Genomic DNA, 26,186 nt, shown 5'->3' on the forward strand with positions numbered 1-26,186 from the left:
GGCTCAACAAAAGACATTAGCTCCAGGGATCACTCTCAGTAATCCTTCAGAATCTGATTCACTATTTTGTGTAGGATGGTCACATCCCAGTGCTTCCTCAGTGGTATCGTGAAGCAAAAATATGTCACCATGGCAGAGATAGAATTTGCCCTCTTTCCTATTTTGAATAAATCTACGTGCACTACCATCTGTGGTCTCACACATTCCTTTTTCATAAACAATATATCCAAAGAACACTCTTTCCGAAATAGCAACTCATTTTTTTCTGGGGGATTTCTTTAATATCTTTCCACATGATATATTATTTTATAACCATACAACACTAACAATAAACAATATCAATAATATTTTATAATTATTATGTATTGTTATTAACTGAGTATTACTAATAAATTTGTATAAGCTGGGACTAAATTAAGGATTTTATATTTATTATCTCCTTTAATTTTCTCACAACTCTTGTCTAAGATCACCAAGCATGGAATAAATGTGACACTACAGATCAGATATGCAGATATCAGAGTTGTCTCATAATGACTACAAAATGCTGCCTCCTTAATTTGATATATTTTTATATCATGTAGATAAATTTTGGTGCTCAAGTATCCCAAATTAGTTATGCATTGAAGATACATGAAGCAATCTTTATAACATGTTCCTGAAAGTAGAATTGCTTAATAAAATCTTGCTTTTCAAAATGTGTTGGAAAGTGTAACTACAAAAAGTCAGAGGAAAAATCAAATTAGGACTAAATTATTTATCATATCGACAGTGATTATAATCATTTTAGTATAATCATTTTAGTAGACTTATCAAATTTAAATGTTAAATACTGCTATAAAATTTTGGATTAAAATATTTGATAACAAGAGAAATGTGATTATTTTATTTCATATTGTTAATATCTTTCATGTATCTTATTCCTGGATTTTATGTTTTGTCCTTTTTAAATATTTCCTTTGATGCCAAAAGAGTTTAACTGTAAGGAAAATCTAGCTTTCATTAATTTATATATATATTTTAATATGCTTATTAATATTGGTTATAGTATTTTATCAAATCAACACTGTGGATATATCTGGACAATATTATTGTGGTCATCATGAAAATATAAACCCAGTCCTCAAAGTTAAAATTTCCGTCTTTTCTATTTTCCTGAGCATAAAATATTCATAAATAAGTTTATAAGAATGGAGCTAATTAATTTATGTATCTATGATAATTGCCTGATGGCATTTTAATATATTTGACACATTCATATCAATTTAAGTGTATGTGGCATTATATTTCTGTAAAGATGTACCTTTGCAGTTTTTAAATAAGTATTCCGCAGCTATTGTCACCTAGATTTGTTGATTTTTTATTTTTACTTTTTTTCTGGACCCTTGGCGCTAGTCAGCTCCTTCTCCTGTTCTGAAGGCTCCTCGTCCTGCCCCAAGGCTGCCACCCCAGGGACTCACCAGCCCACAGCCTGGCTGCAGGAGTGAGGCCACCCTGGTTACGTCCCTGGAGCCCCCACTCCAGGCGCGGCCCGGGGGGGAGGCTGCACGGCGTGCACTGGGCAGCTGCAGGGCCCCAGGGGGGCTGAGGGCCAGGGCGCGGGCACAGGGCGCAGGCCGCTCCTGCAGGTGCGGGAACCCGGTACACCCCGACCGCATGCGAAGCCACGCAGGTGCATCCGGCCCCCTTCCTGCCAGAGGGGGCACCCGAGCCCGTCTTGGGACAGGAAACGGGACGCGCGGGCGAAAGGAAGAAAGCCACCTTCCTCCGCGCCCTCCCGCAAAATAAAACCCCAGAAAATAACAGAAACGGGGAGTCAAAGGGACTAGCTCCAACAGAGCCCAGCAGCGCTGAGCAGCCCCTTTGGGGGGGGGGGGGGGGGGAGGGCAGGCCCCGCCCTCGGGGCTGGAGAGGCGCGGGCCGGGCCAGGGTGGGGGTGGGGGAGCCCCAAACCTAGAGCCGCGATGCGGCCTCAGCTGCGGGCGCAGCGCGATCGGGACAGAGGGCGGGTTCCAGCCCAGCCCCCACTTCTGGGCTCCCCCAGTCTGCGGGGGCGCCGGGCCCCTGCGCCCTCGCCTGCGCCGCAGCTGCTGCTCTCCCCCCTACCCCCCTGCCCGGGCGGGCGGGAGCTGCCCCGCGCGAGGGGCTCGGAGCTCCTCGGGGCAAGACTGGCGCTCGCGGCCGCCGCGCGCCCTCCCCACCGCGCGCCGTCCCCGGGTCCTGCCTCCCGCGAGGAGGCCGCAGGGCGGGAGAAGGGGTGCGGACGCCCTCCGCGCGCCGCCGGTCCCCGCCACGCGGCCGCCCCCTCTGGCTGCGAGCGCTGCGGGGCCTGGGAGTAAAGCTGCGGGCGGCGCTGCAGCGCGGGGCGGCTGGCGGGAGAGGAGGGGCGGTCAGCCGGCGCGGGCTCGGGGTCACCCCTCCGCCGCCGCCGGGAGCGGATGAGGAGCTAGCTTTGCTAATTTTTAAAAAAGCATTTATAACTTATTCCATGTTATCAAAACCTCAACTTTAAAAAGTTCATATTTTCAAAATTGTAAGCAATATTTTCTTAATTTTACTACCTGTCCACCACTATAGTTTCTCTGTTGTATATGAAAATGAAATTACATCGTTTTAGAAATAAAATTTATAGATTCTTTTAAAAATCTACCTTACTGAGTTTGAAAAGGTAAACTTCATGGAATAAAGTATCAATGCTAGTTTATTACCAAATTTATCTTTTATTTTCCCTACTCCAGGCCTGAATCAGCCAATTCTCCAAAGAATCCCATGTCATTTTTATGGGTAAAATTACTTAGAAGCCAAGATTTAGGCTTTAAGAGTATTGTTGTAGTTGGAATGCCAATCCTTTTAGGCCCTTTCAGGATTTATTTTATATATGCATGTACGATCATAGCCAGCATCATAGATTCAAAACATACAAAGCATAAATTAAGTCAAAACTAAAAGGAGACAAAAGAAATACACAATACTAACAAGAAACCTTAAACCTATTTTTATCCATAGCTTTTGGAACAAATGAACAAAAACTAAGTGAGTATATGGAAGATGTGAAAGGTACACATAAACATTTTATCTAATTGGCATAAATATAACACTGCACCTAATAATGTTATAATTTTCACTTTTTCAAAATCATGTGGAAGATTTATGAAAAGTATACATTAGTTGGAGGTTAAAGAAATCACCTACAGAGGTTGTTGTTATGCGGGGAGGAGTGGGGTAAGGGGGGTGGGGGGTATATGGGGACCTCGTATTTTTGGAAAGTAACATTAAAAAAATAAAGACAAAACAAACAAACAAACAAAAAGAAATCACCTACAGATTTCAAAACATTGTGAAGTCCAAAGTATATATAAACTACAATGGAAGGAAGCTAGGTTTCTATAACATGTTTATAGTCATAGAGCTCTAGCTCATGAGTATTCACTATCAATGTTAGACAGAATTCTCTATAGAATAGTAAACTAGGAAGCTAACTTCCTGAATGGAAACTAAGGGAACATTCTTTCTAAAGGACATGGAAGCAAAATCCACAACAAAATGTGATCCTAGAGAAATACTAAATGGATAATAATAAAAAGGAGAATCAGTCCAGGTATACGATGTTGCTTAACTTTTGTAAGAGCAGTCAATGTAGTTCACTACATTAACAGAAATAAAAGAGAAAAACCCATTATCATCTCAACTGTTGTGGAAAAGCACTTAACGAAATCCAGCCCAATCAGTGAAAAACCATTTTTAGAAAGCTAGAAATAGACTACCCTTAATCTCACAAAGAATACCTATAATAAAACTTGTTTCCAACATTATAAGCGTGTTGGGATTTTGAAACTTTCCACCTGATATTCAATACAGGAATGCCTGCTGCCATCATTGCTATTTCATTGGTACTGCTGTGACTCAGTTGTACAAGAAATTAATACAAGTAATAAATAGCACATAAAAAGGAAGACATAAAATTGTCACTATTTCCAAATAATGTAACTGTTATATTTAGAAATTTCAAAACCTATAATCTATAGCTCATTACAAAATGGCTGGAAGGTCAATAACAAATCATTTGTATCTCCATATTCTGGAAACAAACAAAAGATAAAATTTAAAGAAGGTACAATTTACAACACCAATGAAGCTATCAAATAACAGTCGTAAAATGTGTTTAAAACCCTTACATTGGCAACTACAAAGTATTATTGAAATAAGTTAAAGAAATCTTAATAAATGGTGGCATATATCATATAGAATATAATTGTTAAAATTCCATTAACTCCAAATTTTTTCATGTATTAAATTAAATATAATTCCTCTTAGGAGTGCAGGGTTTATTAATGTGAGCAATTAACAAATAAATTCTAAGTTCATAACCAATGGGCCAAGAAGAGTGAAAGCAAACTTAAATTAGAAGAACCGAGTGGCAGGACTTAAGTCACCAAGTATGAAGAACTCTCACAGGATCTATTTATTAGAGAGCCTGTTAGTGGCACAAGGGTAAATGAATTAATTAGCCTAACAGGCTAAGGAGTTTGAAAGCATACCCACAATTATGCAACCATCTGATTCATAAACAAGCAGGCAGTGTGGTGCAGTGTGTCAAATGATGGCCTTTTTAATAAATGGTAATTTGTGAAGTGGTTACCCACAATGAAAAAAATTCAGAATTCCAATCTCACACAATAAACCAACATCAGTTCCAAATAGATTGGAATTATAAAAGGTATAGGTAAAAATAAATAGATGAATTAATTAAAAATACAGATTTTAGAAAAATGATATAAAATGTGATTTGTGATTTAAAATGGTAAGAATTTTGTAAACAAGCCAGATTAAACTTTTTAATTAAAATTAATAAATGGGACTATATAAAAATTAAGAATTCATTTTCTTTAAGACATCAGTAAATTAGAAAATGGTAATCCAGAATGTGGAATAATGTATAAAAGCTCCTACCAAAAAAATGAGAACATGATAGGTAAACAAAGTGAAACTTCTCCAAAAGCTTGAAACAAATATATAATACTAATACAGGGTGTTAATAACTGGGTGGATTGGGGGGAAATACACCAAGAGAAGGTATGGGTTACAGTTAGTAGTAATGTTTTGACAATGCTCTTTCATAGTTCGTAACAAATGTTTCACAGCAATGCAGGATTTGAGTGGTGGGGTGATGTACGGGAGCCTTGTATGATGACGGGCTTATTTTTGGTGTAAATTCACAATTTTTACTATACACTTATTGTTTATGTATAAATTACATATTTCAATAAAATTTTATTGAAATGTACATTTGGGGATCCGGCGCCCTGCACCGCCTCTCAGGGGCACCACCCTGGCCGCCAACTGCTCCCTGGAAGCGCGGTTGGTCCCGCGCCACGGGGGCGACCTCCCCGCAGCCGCCACTCTCCTCCTGCGCTCGGCCGTCCTGGTCCTTCTGCGGCGCGATCGTTTTTCGCTCCTGCGGGTGTGCCGCTGTCCCGGGTCTAAACCGCGCTCCCTCCGCCCGCGCGGAGCGCCCAGAGCACCCGCCCGCCTCGCCTCTCCGCGCGGCGCAGCTCCTCACGGCGACGCCGCTTCACCTCCACCTGCCCCACCAGGCGCTGTCGGGGGTGCGAGAAGGGAGGGAGGCGCAAGGGAGGTGAAGGGAGCAGAGCCGCCGCGGGACAGGCTCTCGGTGAACAAGGACACCCCCGGACGAGCCAGTTTGGCAGTGAAGTGGGGCGGGGCTGCCCCGCGGGGTAGCGTGGGGAGTCGGGGCCAGGGGCGCGGGTGGGGACGCTTGTGGGGTGAACTTGGCGTTGCTTGCGGGGACTCGCTAGCCTGTCGGCCTTGGGGCGCCAGAGTCTCTCTCTTGCTGAAGTGGGGCGGGGACCAGAACTGCGGCTGGAGGGGCGCCTAGGGTCGGCGGGCTGGGGGCGGCTGGGGGACAAAGGCGCAGGGATGACCTCGAGGCGGTCCCCGTGCGTTCTCCGGGGACTAACAGTCCCCAACCCCCATCCTCAGCGGCTGGAGAGGAAGACCTGACACCGCTCCGGCTTCCCCGGGTTGGTGGGATTTTATAGGGAGACTTTCTGACTCTTGCCCCTGCTACTTGTCGCTAACCCTTCCCGAGTCCACTGGAATCCAGGCTCCGCGCTTTCGTTTTCTTTAATCGCTGTCATTTGCGTACCATATTTTCATTCATAAAAAATACGACGGAGCCTGGGGAGGACCCGCACAGTCTGCGCGAGGGTCGTGCGCCCGGGTGCTAGCGGGCCTGAGTGCTGAGACGCCCCGAGGGTCCCGCGGCGCGTGCGAGTGGGTGCACGCGCTTGTAGGCCCGGGACCCGCGCCGCACGCGGTCGGGGCAGCTGGAGAGGGTGGGAGCGCGCGGGGCAGCGCGCTGCCGGCGTGTGCGTGTCTGTCTTAGCGTGTGCGCGCGGGGCGCGCAGGCCTGGGGCGCGCAGGCCTGGGGCGCGCAGGCCTGGGGCGCGCAGGCCTGGGGCGCGCAGGCCTGGGGCGCGCAGGCCTGCGGCGCGCCATGCTCCCGGTCTCCGTCCGTGGGAACCCCAGGAACACCCGCCGCCCTCCCGGGACTGGAGCCTTACGCCTGCCGTGAGCCCAGGGGAGGCTCCTGCCCGCGTCGCCGCGCGGGGTCGGGTTTGGCTTCTTCCCTCCCCAGCCCTAGGCTTTTCCCACGCGGTGCTACCGGAGCAGCGACCCCGCACCCGGCGCCTCTGGTCTTCCGCCTGAGGTCCGAGCGGTAACCACAGGGCGGTTCTCTGGCCGTGCGCCCGCGACTAGTGTGAGTATGAATGAGACACTCTTTTATTGTCACATGATACCCCTCCCCTCCTCCCTAACCCTTCATAAATCCGGAGCCTGCCTGGGCTCCTTTCCTTCAGCGCTGCCACTAGCAAGGTAGCAGGGTCCGCAGCCGCGGGGACGCAGGCCGGGAGGGAGGCTCCGCGCACATCTGCACTAGGGTGTGTGGGCTGCGGGAAGCAAACTAAGGAGGCCCCTGGCGAGCGTTGAAACCCGAGGAGTGCTCAGAAGGGAAGTGACTCAGTGTTGGGTGGTGGGGAGGCTATCAAGAGCGTCTCCTGCAGCAGGTGACAGAATGTTTTGCTCTACTCCTCTAAAACTCATCTTTATATATATATATATATATATATATCCCTTTGTCCTTTGATGTTCGCTCTTGGTGTTTGGAAAAGGGAATGTCCTTCCCGGGGGTCCCTAGGGAGTTTTGACTGCAGCAACCCGGGGTCTGCCTGGATACTGGTCTCAGAAGATACCTCCTGGTGTACGGGTCATCGCAGCCCCGCCGCATCTGCTGGTCTTTCTGTTTTAGATATTTTGCTTTACCTTCATAGACCATGTCTTAAAGTGGTAATATGAAAAAAAAGTTGCCCTTTCAGGGCTGATATATGGATGGAAGGAATGTGCTGGTGGGCCTTGCAGATATTTTATCTGTCCTGGATTGTACCCACATACACAAGTTGCACTGTGGGACAGCTGCCATCTTCTGGGGCTGGGGTGCCTTGGAGTCTGGTTGAGACCCTACTGGGTGTTCCTTGGCCCACCCATTGTGAGTACAGGCTGGGCCTCTCCCTTTCCAGGGCAGCATGTCACCCTTGCCTACTGCCCCATTTGGTATCCCAAAGCAAAAAGGATTCCGACTGGGATGCCAAGAAATAAATACCCCATCCCTGGTTCTAAGAGCCCGTTCGGCATGGAAATAAACTGCCTGCCCTCACTGCTGTCAGAAGCCCAGTTGAGAGAATGGACATTTGAAGGCAGGTTCTGGCTTCAGCTAGAGAATTAGAAAGCTTTGGCGCCTTAGCCCACTGCGGAAAAGGCCTTTCTCAGGGTTGCTTTTAGTGTAATGACCTTGGCACAGACATGAAATGCCAGGCTAAAAAAAAGCGGCTGCAAGGGCTATAAACAGCTATTGTAGACATTGCCCATTTATATTGTCCAACGTTCTTATGTAATAACCCATCTGAAAACTTCCTTTTAAATGTTCGTGTCAGGAGGCTTTCCTTTTATGAGTTTCAGAGCTTGCTGGGGTTGTTTTTGTTGTTTGTCATCTCTGAAATCACAGTGCTAAAATTATTGGAGCCATATTACCCTAGGTTTTTGCTAGACTTATTTACCCCTTCCCCTAAATGAATTTTGGTCTTCTGTTTTCTCTTCTAATGATTTTATGTCTGAGGTTCCCTAAGTGCATTTTTGGAAATAGACAGAGCTTCTTCCAGATCAAAGTATAAAAGAGAATTAGTGACAGCAAACTGGAGATCAAAGAGAGAGATAATTGTACTTTAGGTAAAATAGGTTTTCTTAATAATCCATGAAAAGTTTTTTTTTAAGTACAGATACTTAAATACATTTAGCAACAGAATGCAATAAAGCTGGTAAAAGTGTGCTTAATAAAATTTCATCTTCTAATTTTCTTTCCAATCTCAATTTAGTACTTCTCTAATAAGCGTTATAATTCAGGAAAGCTTGTCTAATTTTCTCATCGATGGTCCTAAAGGACAGCTTTCATGGGGAGCACTTGCTTCCCATGTATGAGGTCTCAGGGCTCAAGCCCCAGTATCTCCTAACATTTCCTTAAAAATTAAAAAAGATAGCTTTCCTATAGAAAATATACTGACCGCTCTCCTTTGATCCCATTCCAGGTAGAATGCATGTCAGATCATAATTCTACATATTTTTTTTTTTTTTAATTTAAAAAGTAAAGAGCAGCAGCAAGCTATTGAAAGTAGGTTTTTTATACAAAGGAGTAGAATTTTTAAAAATTATTCAGACTTTATGCCTTTAAAGTATTTGATCATGTGCTATGAATTGTTGGAAATTTGCATTCAAAATAAGACATTTGGAATGGGGTGCTAATTCAGGATACACACTGAGGTCATTCACTTTTCTTTTTTGTTCTTCATGTGAACTCTTCTCTGCAACAAACTTCTTGCTGAGAATAAATTTGCAGCTTTGTCATCAGTCATATTCTTCCTGATTCTGAAGTTTCCCATTTCTAAAAAAAAATAATTTTTGCTGAACCATTTCAAAGAAGTTACAAATATCAAGACTCTTACTGTAAATACTTAAGCTTGCTTCTCAAAAGATAACTGACTGTGAAACCACTGTTCCACTATCACACTTTTACAAAATTAAGAATGTCTCCTGATGTCTTTAACACTCAGACTCAATTGTCTGAAAATTGTCTGTTATAGCCAGTTATTTCAGCCAGAGTGCAATCAAGGATACCATGTTAAATACAATCTTTATGCTATATACTTAAAACTTGAGGCTTAGCCATCTGCTCAGTTTATGAAATAGGCAAGTTACTTAACGTATCTCGCCTTGGTTTCATATGTGTAAATGAAATGGGAATAAATTCTAACTGTTTTGTACTGTGAGAATTAAATGAGGGCCTATGTAAAGCTTACACTACAGTGCCAACATAAGATGGTGTCCAGCGTGGCTCTTTGCAGGGCACTGAGAATGATTTCTCCGACTCAGCTGGTTAATTTTCAAATAACCCTGTGAAGGAGGTGTTACCCCTTTGAAATGATGGGGAAGTTTAAGTAAAGTTACTAGCTCCAAACAGCAGACATGTTTATAACCCTTTACTCAACAATCCTAAGAGATAGATAGAGATAGATACAAATCCCCATTTGTAGATGGGGATACAGAAAGGGTAAGTAATCTGCCTAAGATTATATTGTTAGTAACTGAGGGAGCTGGGATTTGAACCCTGGCAGTCTGGTTTAAGAAGGAGTCTGCTCTTAAAGGCGGTGAGGTGCTACCTCAAAAGGGCAGTGGACATCTAACTTTAAGTCACCCTGGGTTCAGAGCCCACATGGTCATACTGTAGGTAATTCTTCAAATTGGTGGCTATAGCAGTTTGATATTATTGATGAATTCCAAAAAGAAATATTGAATTATGTTTGTAAACTGATCTCGTCCTCTGGGTATATTAGATTAAATTGGATTCATAGGTTTACTTGATTAATTAATTATGCAAACTGCTTGTGCCAAAGTCCCCTTTGGTGAGTGGGGACTCACAGATAAAAGACATGGCAATGGACAGAACTAAGGGCTTTTAATGTTGGAGTTTGATGCTGAAGCTGGAGCCCCAGCGAGAGAGACAGAGCCATTTGTCTGATAGTCTACAGCTGACCTTGTGGAGAAAACAGAGGCGCTGAGCCCAGAGGAAGCCAGGAAGCCTGAACCCTCACAGATGTCAGCAACCATCTTGCTCCAACAGTTGAAAATAGACTTTGGTGGGGGAAGTAATTTATGCTTTATGGCCTGGTATCTATAAGCTCCTACCCCAAATAAACACCCTTTATAAAAACCAACCAATTTCTGGTATTTTGCATCAGCACCCTAATACCGAAGTTATTTTCACTAACTAATATGGAAGTTGGCACTGAGGAATGGGGAAGTGCTTTCACAATTACTGAAATGCTGGAACGGTTTTATAAATGGGTAAGGGGTATTTTTTGGAAGAATTGTGAGATGCTTGGAAGAAAAGACTTACAATGATTTGAAGAGACTGTTGATAACAATATGGATGCTAAAGAGACTTTTTATGATGCGTTAGAAGAAAATGATGAAACTATTATTGGAAACTGGAGGAAAGGTAATTCATATTTTAAAAGTTGCAGAGAACTTAGCAAGATTAACTCCTGGTGTTCAATGGAAGGCAGAATTGAAAATGGCAAGCCTAGGCATTTAGCTGAAGAAATTTCCAAAGTAAAGCCAGAGAATGTGGCTTGGCTTCTGCTTACAGCTAATAGCAAAATCCTAGATGAGAGAGATATACTGAGGATTGAACTGTAGGGCACAAAGAAACCTGAAACTGTTCTGGAAATTCCAAGCTTCTGGAAATCAAGCTCCCAGATGAAAGTGCCCCATTGGAGGACTTAACTAAACTTGGAACATGTAAATAAGGATGGAAGATGCACTTATCTCAGAAAGACATGTGGGAAGTCTTACTGTCTGATGGCTTGGACCCCTGCTTCCTGCATGCTAAACCAACAAGGTTTTTGAGAGAGCTGTATGAACAAAACCACTGTCAGCCTGGAATAAAAAGGACATGGAAAGGAGAGATTGAAGGAGAAAGAGCTTTAAGAGGAAAACCATGGAACCTGAGATCTGAAATTAGGACATCACGTTGGGCCAAGAGATTAACCACAACCATGTGTACAGAGAGGCTGAGTTTGCCCCAGCAGTTGAGGAGGATGGATGTTTCTGTCTGAAGTTCTGGCAGAGTTTTGCTGCCCCAGGGTAAAGAGAGGGTGGGGCACTTTTCCCAAGGATTAGGGTGGTCAAGGTCAGCACCCCACAAGTCTGAGAGGGGAGGACCTGTACCCCATGGATTAGGGAATGCCAGGTGGTCAACTCATTGCTCTGAGAAGGTTGAGCCTGTAGGCCAAAGGTTAGGGGGAATGTTGTCTTCACATCACTGTGCTAGGGTGGTTAAGATTTGTTAGAGGTTTGCAATAATTAACAAGCTATAGCTCAGTTTCCCCTCATGCATTGGGGAGAGGCTAACCCCTCCCCCCATAAGCCTATGGGCTGGCACTTCCCCAGAGATTAAACGGAAACCACATACAGACCGGGAGTAAAGGGAGATAAAGACCTTTACTACCTGCATATCAAAGGGAGATAAAGAAACCCTTTAATCCCTACAGAGCAAAGAAACATCTGCTCCTGCAGCATTCCAAGAAACCCTAACTCCCTAACCCACTACCCTCTAGCCACATCAGGGAAAACTTTCACCTCTAGGGCTTCCTAGTCATCCCTGCACCTCACTCAGACCCTCAACTCCCTCCCACCAACTATCATTTCCCCGCCTAGGGAAGTTCTGTTTAGATTCAAATCCCCCCTTCCAGGAATGGGCTGAAGTATCTCTTCAGACCCTTACTCTGCTGGTGGGGGGCCTGAAGTCTGTTCTTCAGACTCCCCCCATTGGGAGAGCTTCTCAGTAAATCCTCTGCCTGTGGTCATATCAGTCTCTGTGTCCCAGTGAATGCCGTTTTCTCCAACATTTGGTGCAGAAAACCCAAGACGGGGGGAGACTAGTTGACTAGTGAAGAATCTCACCGAACACCCATCCAACACTGGACATTGAATCTAGGCTGGGTGAGTTAAGGATTTCTCCACGAGAGGATCCTGTTGTCTCTCTTTTTCCGTTGTCCAGGACAACCCACTGGGAAAACCTAGCACTAGGTTAGGATCCTCACCATTCCCCAAGGGCCACAGTGGGTGGTATGCCTGTGTCCTTGTGGGAAGAAACCCCTTGGCTCTGGAGATGCCTGGCTCCAAATGTAGTTTCCTGTTTCCTTGGAGATACCTGACTGATTCAGGGATGCCTGTCTCACTCAGAATCTCCCCTGTCCTAGAGATCCTTGGTTTCACCCAGGCCAACTAAAATGGGGAATTCAAGTTTGGTCCCCCTAAAACCATGCCAATAGTTTGTCTCCTTCACAACCTTAAACTCTGTACCTGAAAGGAGACAGCAGACCCAAAAAAACTCATTTTCTATTCAACTTCTGTGTGCCACAATACCAATTGGACAATGAAAGTCAATGGTGAGAAAACACACTTTTTAATTCCCAAGTTCTCTAAGACTTAAAGGACTTTATCCAGAGCAGTGGCAGACATGTGAGATCCCTTACGTTCATGTCTTCTCTCATCTTTGTATCCACCCCTTCCCCATCAATCCTGTTCTTCTTTTACACATAAACCTCTTTGAAAGCTTTCTTCTTCATCCTTCTGCTCCCCAATTAACCCCCAAACCTCAACTTTAATCCAGCTGATCAGGCTCTCCCTGCACCTCCTCCATATGTTCCTTGGACATCACATCCACCCCCCCTCCTCATTCTCTGGCTCCCTTTCTTCCCCCTCTGCCCTCACTGCCTTCCTTCCCAACTTTCTCCCCTTCTCATACAGGTGCAGAAGTTGGAGCTCGCCTCCCCTCCCCACCTCTCCTTGCCTTCCATACACAGAAAGCCCTTCTCCCAACTCAGATCCCTCCAATCACACTCCAGCTTACTCCATCCTCCTCCAGTGCCCCCACATCTCTCTGTAAACCTGCTCCCTTCTCCCCACCCACCACCACTCTCACACCCAACTCCCCACTCTCAAGGCTCCTTCCCCAGCTCCTGTCCTCCCTCTCCAGGAAGTGGCTGAAGCAGAAAGCACATCCCCTTCTCAGTCTGATCTCTCTCTAATCAAACACCTTCTCAGACCCTATTCCTCTGATCCCTTGCATCTTACCAATACCCAGCTGTCCCTAATAACCTTCCTTAATCTATAATTGCTCGCCTCTTGCAAGTAAGCTTTCAGCTGACTCCTAAGTCTAAGTATATTCCTATAATGCAAAATTTATGCACTAAATATCTAAACTGTTAAAGTTTAATTGCATTTATCATGCTCAAATATTCCTAACTGTTGCTAATTACTAGTAAACATGTTTCCAAAAACAAAGTTGTATATTACAAGCAATACTTATTCCAAAAAAAAATCTTAAAAGCAGTAAAATTAGCCATACCAAAGGAGTAAGAGTTATAGCCAAATTATTAAACTTTATGTTTCTGTCTGTTTGCCATAATTATTTTTGTGTCTGTTTGTTCACTGCTTGTGTATATTTTAATACCTCCAGATGGTAATATTAATTCCTAAAAGAACTCTATTCAAATGGCCAAAAATTAAACAAGCACTTATATTAATAAATAGGTATGAATGCTAATAAAATCTTCAAAGTGATAAAAATTGTAAGTCTTGACTGATGAAATTACTACAAATCTCTTCATAAAAGATGGTTCTTGCTTAAACTCAAATGAAGTATATTTTTCTTCACAGAATGAAATGTAAGATATTTTAAAAAGTGAAAAGTTTGTGGGAGTGCTGACTCAAATTTGTTAAGTTTGTTCAAGAAAGTGTGTTTTGCCCTAAGATAAATGGCTGATTTTCATAAAATCTGAATGAAAGTATGCAAGACAAAATTTGAATGCATATGGCAAGTTGTAAAAGGTATTGCAGTAGCATTGAGTAAGGGAATGTGTTCTGTGAGGGCGGAATTTGTCTTGAAATGAAGTAACTATACTCTATGCAGTTATGAATAGTTATAAAAAGTTTGTAAAAGCATTGTTTTAACTGAAATATTCAAATGACTATAAAAATCATTGTTAAACAGAAACTGAATTGATTAAAAGCTACTGCAATCTGCATATTACAGTAGTAATAGGAAAAAATAATTTAAATTCCATTGGAAATCTTGAGTTTTCATAAAATAATGAGAAAAATAGTTTTTCCTGCACTGCTAAAATAAAATACCTGCTAATTAATGTAATCATGATAATTGTTTGTTATAAAAAATTTGCTTTAAGACAGTTTCCAAAATCATTTTAGTCTCTTATCTATGTAGGATGTATAGAATGTGTTTTGTTAAGGAAAAAGATAATACTTTTGTCCTAAAATAAAACAACTGGTTTATTTTAAGAGGCTGAGATAGGCAAACAATTAGGACAAGCTACAAAGTCCTGTCTATCACATTCTTAAATGGTGTTAAGTAAAACAAAAACTGTACCCTCTGTTTTAACTGATGAAGTATAATGTTTTCTCATATTATTGGGATACTGAAAACACTTCATCCCTCATTTTGCTCAGATATTAAAACCATTATATGTGTTAATCAGAAAAAGTTGTTTATGGAAATGAAAGCCTCCCCCCAGCAGGCTGCTTTTAAAACAATAACACAGGTTCAAGCAGTAAAGGAGCGGATCTTTACTTACTCTGTAAATTGGATGTAGCCAGTACCAATATTGGCTTTGGGTGGAGTTTGTGGCAGAGGCAACTTTCTAAACAAATACCACTTGCATTTTAGTCACAATTGTGAGAAGAAGCCAAAGTGCAAACCAAGAACAATGAACTGTTGTGAGCTGTCCTCTGGGGAGAAGAAAATCTGTGGAAAAAATCTGGAATGCCTGCCAGCAGTGACAGGTAACTGTCTATCATGTCCCTTCCCCCTTCTCTAACATCTCTCTTGGGACTGTTAAGGCAGATGCCCTTGTGAAAATCCAGAGCCATACCATTGAAACCCAAAAAGCAGCAGAGTGGCTCCATCGAAAAAGCAAATGTCATGGATACCACACCTTGTGGTGTCTAGGCCAGTAGTTCCAATTGCCTGTCATTCAACAGGAGCTCATGAACATCACCTACAAGTGTCCATCATGCTCCCTCCAAAGACTGTGACAATTACACCTCTGGATAAGACATACTGGCTGAGCTCAGACTCCAATAACTCGATAGCAAGTGGATTACATTGGTCCACTCCCTCTCTCAGAAGAGGCAAGGTATGCTTTCAGTGCTGCAGACACTGCAAGGGGACTCTTGTAACCTTGTAACTGAATTCTTACAACAATGGACTAAGTCTAAATTACAAGTTAAAGTGCCAGCTGCTCCAAGCTCAAAAGGGGACATAATAATAAATTATTGTTGCCTATGCTTCAAACTATATAAACTGGAAAAATATGGTCATTCAGATCACTGTACTGGTCTGTGAAGCTCTGCTTGTTGGGAATCTTAAACCCATGAAAAAATCACTCAAAAACAGTTATGAAACCTATTTTAGCTAAACTTTATGTGTGTAAACCCATCAAATCATTTAATTTCACTGTCAACCATTAATGCCATTAAACTTTAATGCTGAATGTATAATCTTATTATTCCATCTCCTCAGACTCCTGAAGGCAATAACCTCACAGCCCACCCTTAATTTCCTGATTAATCCCTATCCTTACCACAGTTATAGCTCTCATTCTCCTCCTATCAGCAGGTCCCCACATCTTCCATGTAATAACTCAGTTTATCCACACAGCCATCCAAGATGTCACCCATGATCATGTACATGATCTTCTGCTGCAAAAATATAGTGCCAGCTGCCAAACCAGAAGCCAAAATATCTCAACATCAAAAGAGGACCAAACAACAGAATCCCACAATGCCTTCCTGCTCTCCTTCTCCACTCAACCATATCAAAAAGAGATGAAAATTTTAAGTCTCCCCTGCCCCAATAACAGATAACCCCAAAACCTCCGTCCCTGTCCCTAATCCAGCAGGGTGTACTAGGCACTTGTGCAATCATAAATGAAACTTGTTTTTACATTTACAGAACTGGTCAGGTAGAAGAAAATCTTAAAGTCTTGAAAGAAAACAGTAATTGTTCAGAGAGCCCAAAATAATAACTATTGAAATCAATCATGGCTATCCTCATTCCTTTCTTATTTTTCTTCACCCTTAACATCAATTCTTTCACCCATTATAACACCATTACTTATAGTATTGCTGCTGCTTTTTGGTCCTTGTCTCTTATAGCTTCTTATCTGATTCATACACCGAATCATACAGTCAACAACCCAGGAATACATAAATGGCATCTTTCTGCGGCATGAACAACAATATCAACCCCTGCAAGATCTGAAACCACAGCCCACTGTACAGGATGGAAGGGAACTTCTTTTCTCCACCCCTTGATAGCAAGAAGTAGCCAGATCAAGCCAATGCCTCAAATTCCCTCACCCTCCTATCCTGCCCAGTACCATATTCCCCAATACCCAGGTCCCCCAATATATTCACAAATAAAGAGTTCAGAATGTTAGAGGTTTGCAATAATTAACAGCTATAGCTCAGTTCCCCCTGATATGCATTGAGGGCATTTCCCCAAAGATTGAACAAAGAAACCATGCAGAGATGGAAATAAAGGGAGATAAAATCCTTTACTAACTACATGTCAATGGGAGATAAAAATATTTCCTTCCTGCATATCAAAGGAACACCCACTCCTTCAGCATTCCAAGAAATCTAACTCCATAACTCACTACCCTCTAGCCATACAGGGCAAAATTTTCACCTCTAGGGCTTCCTATTGTCCTCCCACTGACTATCTTTTCCCCACCTTGGAAAGTTCTGTATAAATTCAAAGCTCCCTTCCAGGACTGGGCTGAAGTCTGTTCTTCAGACCCCCTCCATTGGGAGGGCTTCTCAATAAATTCTCTGTCTGTGATGATATCAGTCTGTGTCCCAGTGAGTACCATTTTTTTCCCAACAATTACATCTTCCTCTCTATTTTAAAAAAAATTTATGTAAGTTTTTGTATAACTTTACAAAATGTTCTAGGCATTACTGTTGCATCTATTTCTATTGATATGCTAAAAATATCCCAAATTTGGTGATTTGAGCCAAAACAAATTATCACACTGTTGTCAGGTTTCAGGGTCAAAAGCCAAGGTACAATGTCCCTGAATTTTCTGCTCATAATCACAGAAGGACAAAATCAAGGGGTCTTCAGGATTATGTTTCTTGCTGGAAATTCTCTGCAAAAATCTGCTTCCAATGTCATTCAAGTTTTTGTCAGAACCCACCTCCTTTCAGAGATGGTTTTGTCTGTTTCTTTGCAGGTTCTCAATTAGGGTCTCACTTGGCTCTTTAAAGTCACCTGCATTTCTTCTCAAGTGGCCACATATATCTTCAAAGCCAGCATCATTGTGCTGAGTCTTTCTCATATAGCATATATTTCTGAATTCCCCTTTGGCCACCAGCTACAGAAAGCTCTCTACTTTTGAGGGCCCATGCAGTAAGTAGATTGCAGCCAGTGGATAATTCCAGATGATATTCCTATTTTAAGGTCAACTGTACCTTATGTAGCATAAACATAGGGGTGATCATTCACATTACCATGTTCTGTACATTAGAACATAAAATTTATGGTGCATCCCACAGTGTGGTGCATTGATAGAGGGCTATTTGGGAATTCTGCACATGTGCATGATTGTTTTATAACTTGTCATAAAACTATATTTAAAAAATAATAGGGTGGGTTGGGGAAAATACAACAAATGTAAGATAAGGACTATAATTAGTGGTAAGATTTTGACAATATTCTTTCATAATTTGTAACAAGCATCTCACAACAATGCAAGGTGTGGGCAGAGGGTTGATGTTTGAGACCCTGTATGCTGTTACGCATATTTGCTTTGTAAGTTCACAATTTTTTCTCTACACTTATTGTTTATGTATGTTCATATACAAATGATAAAAAGATAATTATAGGGTGGGTTGGGGAAAATACTTTGGTTAATAGTAGTATTTTGACAATACTCTTTAATCATTAGTCTAAAATGTTTAACAACTGAGTTCTGTATGATGTTATATATGTTTTATAATTTCACAACTATTACTGTACACTTATTGTTTATGTATATGTATATGTATGAGTGATATACTTCAATGAATTTTTAAAAATTTTTTTTAAAAATTATGGTGGATCATTTTAAGATATTTTTCTTACCACAACTATATACTTTAATTTTCATTCATTTTAGAATCAATATTTTACCATTTAAAGTGGAATGTAGAAATTTTTCCAACATGTTCATAGCTGCATTCTCATTTTTGGTTTTACTTGTCTTAGGTTTTAAGGTTTATATCCATTATCAACCTGATGAGACAATAGTATATTTTTTTGTGCTTCAACATCCAAAATATATTTAAGGACTCAAGGAAGAATAATCTATTATATTCACACAGATGAAGCATTTCTATTGCCTTTCTTTTTTCAAAGATTTTCCAGTATTCTTTCTGATATCATTTTCCTTCTGTTTTGATGACTTATTTAGCCATTATATTACCAGTGTGCTAGCAATGAATTCCTCTGTTTTACTTTATCTGACAGTATCTTGATTTCACTTCATTCCTGTATTAGGATACTCCAGAAACTACAGGGAGGTTGGAAAGTCTAACCTCACAGAGCAAAGTCCTATCTGGATTATCTAAAAAAAGGTGATGTTGAAACCCTTAGTCTGAATACCCCAGGGGAAAATGCCTGGCTGGCAATTCCAGCAAAACTTTTCTGCATTGCTGTTGAGGCAGGGATAGAACCCACAATTCTCACTTGTAAAACCTCAAACAGATGGATGAGGAGATAACCCCAAATTGCTAAAGGCAATGTTTCTTTGTTAATTATGTGTGCAATTAACTAATTGTAATCCAAATCCCATCTACAATAAAACTTCACAGTAACTAAGTAAGCCAGTGTTGGACCAAACAACTGGACACAATATCTTTGGCCACTTAACCCATGAAATTAACCCTCACATTCCTGAAGGATATTTTTGCTTACAAAAATTCTGGATTAACCATTATTTTCTTTCAGCTATTTAAACATTTGTTTCCACTTCCTTTTGGCCTCCATGGATACTGATGAGTATCACATTCATTTGAAACATTGGTCCTACTTATATGTCATTTATCTTTGGTTGCTTTCAAAAGTTTTCCTTTTTCTTTAGAATATGGAGGATTTATTATGATGTGTTAGGTGTGTATATCTTCAGTTTCATCCTTGGCTAAAACTCCTTTAGTTCTTGGAAAGGATAATTGTTTTTCTTTCTCCTAAACTGGGGACATTAAAGCCATAGAACTTTCAATTTTTGCCCCCACTGTACTCTTTCTCCTATCCTTTTGGACTTCCTGTGATATGAATGTAAGACCTTTAATTATTGCCCCACAGGTCTTTAAGGTTCTGTTCACTTAAATATTTTTGGGGTACTTTGCATCTCAGTTGTTAAGATTCAATAATTTCCATTTATTTGTCTCTAATATTCTGCCATTTCCCCTGTAATCTCCATATTATTTTGCAGCCTAATTGTTTGTATTTTTTAAACTTAATTAATGTATTTTTCCAGGTCCAAAATTCCACTTGATTCCTCCTGTTTCTCCTCAGTTTTTCTAATTTCTATTAATTTCAAAAATGTTTGCCCTTACTTATTTAAGCATTTTTTATAATTGCTGCTTTAAATTCTTAGTCATATAGTTCCAACATTTATGTCACCTTAGTATCAATATTTTTAAAAATGTTCTTTTCCTTTACATGTTGAAGTTTGCCTTGTTTCTTTATATTTCAAGTAGTTTTGTGTGGTATCCTACATATTTCAAATATTTTATGGTGTGACTCTGGGCCTTTTTAAATACTACGAGAATACTCAAATTTTTGAAGTCACAAGAATGTTCTCAGTTCCATTTGGTGCAAGGCTGATCAACATACATTTCAAGAATCTGAATAGAAAAGTTGGGTGATTTTTAAGATTTTACTTAGATATTCATCAGCCAGAGAGGTGTTGATACAAAGTACCAGAAATCTGTTGGCATTTATGAAGGATATTTATTTTGGTAGGATCTTACAGTTACAAGGCCCTAAAGAGTCCAACTTTCTAACCCATAGTCTGTTGCCAGGTGTTGATGCAAGATGGCGGGCGGTGTCTGCAAGGGTTCAGCTTTCCTCTTTCTCTTAAGTTCCTGTGGGCCCTGCTTCTTTTGATCTCAGTTGCGGGCTGGAGGTCTTGTCTCTTCCTGGGTCTCATTTCTTTCCCAGGCTCAGCTGCTCTGGTCTTTTCACAAGGTCTGCTGTAAACTGTCAAGTGAATCACTCATCTCTCTCCCAGTCTCCAGTATCAAAACTAAGTTCTCTGTCTTTTTCCCTCCTGTCTTTGTGTTGTCCTGTGAATCTACTTCCATGTGAGAGTCTGTTTTATCAGCCACCAAGGGGGGTGGGAGTCAAGGCTGAGTTACACTCTAATAACATGGTTAAATCAGAGCCTAATCTTGATTTAATAAAGTAAAAGTGGCACTCTAAATTTAATACAAAGTTGAATCACTCCCAGAATAGACTAGTTTAAAAACATGATCAATATTTCTTATTAGAATTCATAAATAATATTAAATGGCCACAACTTAATTTTATGTATTTCATCTAACAAATCCCATGAGGATTTCATAAAATTGGAATTTTACTTGATTCTTTCAGGTATAAATACAAATAGCAATATATATGCTTATTACTTTATTTCCTTCTTCAAGTGTGTATGGATTTATCCACTCTACCAAAATTTAAGTAACATTTATTTGAGCAATCATTTCTATGAATAACAATGGAAAGTTTTAGAAGACACATAGTGGGACATTGCCAATTTTGGAAAATCTACATGAGCCCATATTTTGTCATATCAAATTGCCTCTAGCTTCTAGATTTTGAGGGAATCCTCCGTATGAAAATGCTATTATTTAATAGAGCTTGGAAGATGGCTAAAAGATCAATGTCAATCCAGATGAATAAAGAGCAATGAGCCTCTTAGTAATATAAGCACTCTTGCTATTAATGTGATCACTTCACTTATTCATAAAGAATGGACAGAAGGTGGTTAATAAGAAGAGAGAAGATATTGAATGTTAGAGTATACATAGTGAATAAATGCAGAATAGATGTATAATACCTTTTACAGAAGAACACAATTAAATGTGATCATGAGCCTGGGGACATTTTTTGGAAAGTAACAGGAATACACAGAGTTGAGGTATACTGTGGAAAGTTTAAACATTATTGATTTGAAATTGTGTGTAACATATGTAGTGATCCATAGAGAAGATTTTTATTTCTAAGGTGACAGAATGAGAAAATCAGGAGAAAACGGTGAGTAACATAAAGTCAGAAGTGACAGGTTTCTATTTATAATGAATGCAAGTGGTAAGCTTCATGAAAAAGAAGAGCCTAATTTTGGCAATTTTAAACTGGGTAGCTAGGAAACAATGATAGTGTTAAAAATATAGGGTAATCTATAAGAAGTTCTGTGCATGTTTGCAAGTGGTAGAAAATGATAATTTCTGTATTGAACATGCTGACATAAAAATAATAACAAATTAGATAAATTAGATAACTAAGGTCACAGGTAAAAATATGCAAATGATCTAATTAAAGGGACAGGTGGAAATGAGAATGCATATGGTCACATGAAAAGGGATGACATGGAGAAATGTAGAGTTAATGGAAATCAAAGTTAAAGAAGAGGAAAAGTAAAATAATGTTAACAAGGCATAGGAGGATAAGAAGGGAGGCAATTAAGATAAAGAAGGTAAGAGGAATATCTATAGATGGTTTTATATAGATATAGACATATCAATAAAAACAGATGTAGATGTAAAAATATAAAAATAAATATATAGATGCATTTAGATAGATATAGATAGATATAGATGGATGATATAGATATATAGATATAGACATTGACATAGACATAGACACAGACATAGATCAAGATACAGGTTTGCTGATGGCTGCCAGTGTGGATATAGGTAATGTGACCACAGACACTGTATCTACTTAAGACAGGTCCATTTATACCACTTCTTCCACTGCTATTAACAGTTCTCTGTTTTACTCTCAGAAATGCTATAAATGGATGATATATACATTATTTATATAAAACTTGGTACGAGGTTTACAAACATGCTTTAGGTACAGCAGAAATTTACATACAAGGGCATTGGAGATCTGTGTGTGCATATGCACATTTTTAAAATTCAGACCATTTCTATACATTTATTTAGCTACCCAAACTAATATTTAAAAATAAACACTTTGCCTTCCCTAATTAATATTTGGTTGTAACAAGTTTCTTAGTATGAAAATTTTCACACCATATTAATTTCTTTACAATCATCTAATTATTTCTTTTACTTTAGAAAATCCAGAATTTAGCAAAGTATTTTCTTGCTTTTTCAGTTTCAGAGATTTCATTACCAATATGAAGTTTCAACACAATGAAATAAAATGATCCAGCCAACAACAATGTTAGAGAGTTCATATTGGAATTTGTACAGTAATTTATATCATTTCCACTTTCCCTTTGGAAAAGCAACTGTTAGGACTCTTGAGGGAATATGCTTCTCTTCTTGGGGAAAAAAAATCACTACCAGCCTAATAATGGGCTTGTTTTTTATAACTGGTCAACTTAATATGTTGAAAAAGAAATATTAATTGTACCAGAGTGTCAGTTTTATTTTCAGAGTATGATACTAGAAAAGTTTTTCCAGGAATTATTTGACCAGCAAAATAAACAATGAATTGATTGTATTAGTACATTTCTTTTCTCTAACCAGAAAAAAAAGTTGTATAAAACATGATTATACAATCAACTTGCTATAAATTGGCAACTTAAATGTAAATATAAATTTACATTTAAATTTTAACACAATTTTTAATGTTGTTGACAATATTTACCATGCACATGAAAAATGATGTCATTACACTCCTTTAGGTCCAGATGACTGGGATTTTATTTTAACATGTAATTCTTAACTAGATTTCCAGCAGTACATTAATTACCAAAAGTCTTATAAATCATTATGGATTAATTGATTTTGATTAAAATCACACACAGTTAAATATGTGGGTTTTTTAAAGATTTATTTTATTTATTTCTCTCCCCTTCCCCCCATTGTCTGCTCTCTGTGTCCGTTTGTTGTGTATTCTTCTGTGTCTGCATTATCAGGAAGCACTGGGAAATTTTATCTCTTTTTTGTTGCATCATATTGCTGCATCACTCTCTGTGTGTGAGGTGCCTCTCCTGGGTGGGCTGCACTTTTCTCACATTGGGTGGGTCTCCTTGTGGGGCACATTCCTTGCACATGGGCCCTCCTATGCGGAGGTGCCCCTGTGTGGCACGGCACTCCCTGCATGCAGCAGCACTTTGCATGGGCCAGCTCACCACATGGGTCAGGAGATCCTGGGGATCAAACCTAGACCCTGCATATGGTAAACAGATGCTCTACTAGCTGAGCAATGTCCACTTCCCAACAGTTAAATATGTTTTAAGAACTCAGAATTTCATCCTAATTCTTCTAATTCCAATAAAACATCAATAAAATACCTCAACGTACACTTCCATATTTCTCCATTCTATTTTTATAATTCTTATTTACTATAGTAAAAATCCTGGCTCCCAAAGATTTCACTACATTTAATCATTTTTCATAGTCTATACTGAAAGTTCCTTAATTTTGTAATTACTGCACTGGTGCTACTATCCCTAAGAAAAAAGTTCCAAATTACTTTGCAGCCCATTTTGTATTTATTACACAAATTAAATAAGGATTATTTAAATCCTTAGCATATCATGTTCATAAGGTATTGAAATCATTATCTTTTTTTTCTTTGTGACCACAATAGGACTTTGATACATAGTTATGTCACTTTTCCTCTTTGCATTCTATTTTAGCACTTGTTTTTTATTTAAATATAATTTATTTTTAAATAAAGAGATATGAAACTTAATGATAAATACAAAAAAAATTATACTAAAAAGTTTCACTGCCATTCTTACCACTCCTAATACCTTTTGGGTTTTGAAGCATTGTATCAGTGAATCTTATTACATGTATTATTAAAACTGTTTGTATAGTGTGTATATATGTGTATGTATGTGTGTATATTACTATATTATATTATTTTCCTTTCTTACATGAAAGGAGGCCTATTGTACAGGCTATTATTTGCTACTTGCCTTTTATTTTTATTTAAAAATAAAGTGTTTTAATCACTGATATTAGTTTATAGAGAAACATATTCTTCAGTCTTTATTATGACAATACTTCCTTGGTTAGATAAATTATATAGTTTATTCAAGTATAAAGGGTTAACATAACATTAAGTATATTAATTATTTATATTTCATAATATGTAGGCAGGCATATGATATGGTATAATATGTAGTATTGTATATATGTGTACATGTAATAATTGGAATATAGTAAGATTAAGGTTGACATTCTTCCTTGACCAAGAGAAGGATGTTATGATTTTGTTGGAAAACATCCTGATCTCATCAGATATGTTCTAATGTGTTTAAGGAGGAAGTGTGATGATTTCTGCAACATAATTTCAAATGTTTAACTGGTACATTGAGAAAAACATCTGTATTTTAAGAACATTATACATTATATATATATATATATGCATAGAGGTATATATGATGATTGCATTTGAAAAAAGAATGTGCACTGGGAAGCAGATGTGGCTCAAGTGATAGAGCTTCTGCCTACCATATGGGAGGACCAGGGTTCAATCCCTGGGGCCTCCTGGTGAAAAAGAAGAAGAGAAATCATACCTGCATGGCAAGCCAGCACCTACACGAGTGCCCATGTGGTGAGCCAGTGCCCGCACGAGTGAGTCACACAGCAACATGATGATGCAACAAAAGAGAGACAAGGGGACAGTCAAGGTGAAGCACAGCAGGAACCAGGAACTGAAGTGGTGCAATTGACAGGAACCTGTCTCCACATCAGAGGTCCCCAGAATTGAATGCCAATAAATCTTAGAGGAGAGAAAATGAGAAGAGAAGACAACACAGACAGCAAAAACAGCAGGACAGGAGGAGGGAAAGGGGGAAAATAAATAGAATAAATCTTAAAAAAAGAATGTGCACTATTTATGAAACAATTGAAAGAATCTATAGCTGTAAATTTCAAAAGATATATGTATAGGCAAAATAATATGTTAGAAATTAATAAATTCAGTTAAAATATAATTAGATGTTCCTTACAGCATTTCATTATTGTATATCTTTGTAAATTTTCCAGTAAAATGTTGGATTAAAAAAACGACAATAAAAACAAAGATCCTAGGAAAAACATGTCTCACATTCTATGTGCAAACTCTCTTCTCTAGTCAATTTTGCTATTACTGCGAAAAGTATAGAAAGGCTTAACCATGCATATTATTCTTTTTGGAAATGGTCTATTCACATTTAACTATAGTAATATGTCTTCATGTCTTTTATGTGTTTATGCTTGTCCTTTGTTTTTTTAATTTGTGTGATGATTTAGAGGATTGTAATGCCTTTTGAGCTCCTTACAAGTTTTTTTTTGTTCAATTCTAAATATTTTGCAATTTTCCTTGGTATTTCTTCTTTGAGCCATTGAATATTTAGTATTTTGTTGTTTAATTTCTTAGTATTTGGAGATTTATTACTATTATTTTCTTATTCATATCTCATTTTAATCCATCATCTCATGGGAAAATTCTTCTTATGATTTCCATTTTTTTTACATTATTGAAGATCTGTGTCAATATTAAGTAAAGGTCTATTTGATGAATGTGTAGGTGAGCAAGGGCTTGTGCTCAATTGTGCACAGATTTCAATGCCATAAAAATGGGATTTCAAATAAGCTTTAACGCAAGGTTGACTGACATGGAGACAGATCCCCAAGCACAAATCTGTCTCCCTGAGACTAAAGAGTTTAGAGTTTTTATGGGAAGTCACTCATTAACAGAAGTTAACAACTATAATATAAAGTGAAAAATGGAA

The 26,186-nt window shown here is 39.4% G+C and overlaps 1 long non-coding RNA gene across 1 annotated transcript; it reads left to right on the forward strand.

Moving 5' to 3' along the window:
* The first annotated feature begins 6,395 nt into the window (after window positions 1-6,395).
* LOC131273484 (uncharacterized) lies at window positions 6,396-25,509 on the forward strand. The gene is made up of 2 exons (XR_009180757.1): window positions 6,396-6,781; window positions 14,879-25,509. It is a non-coding gene; the product is annotated as an uncharacterized lncRNA (long non-coding RNA).
* The last annotated feature ends 677 nt before the right edge of the window (window positions 25,510-26,186 follow it).

The sequence above is a fragment of the Dasypus novemcinctus genome, chromosome 15 (assembly GCF_030445035.2).
Source record: "Dasypus novemcinctus isolate mDasNov1 chromosome 15, mDasNov1.1.hap2, whole genome shotgun sequence".
Taxonomy (NCBI): Eukaryota; Metazoa; Chordata; class Mammalia; order Cingulata; family Dasypodidae; genus Dasypus; species Dasypus novemcinctus.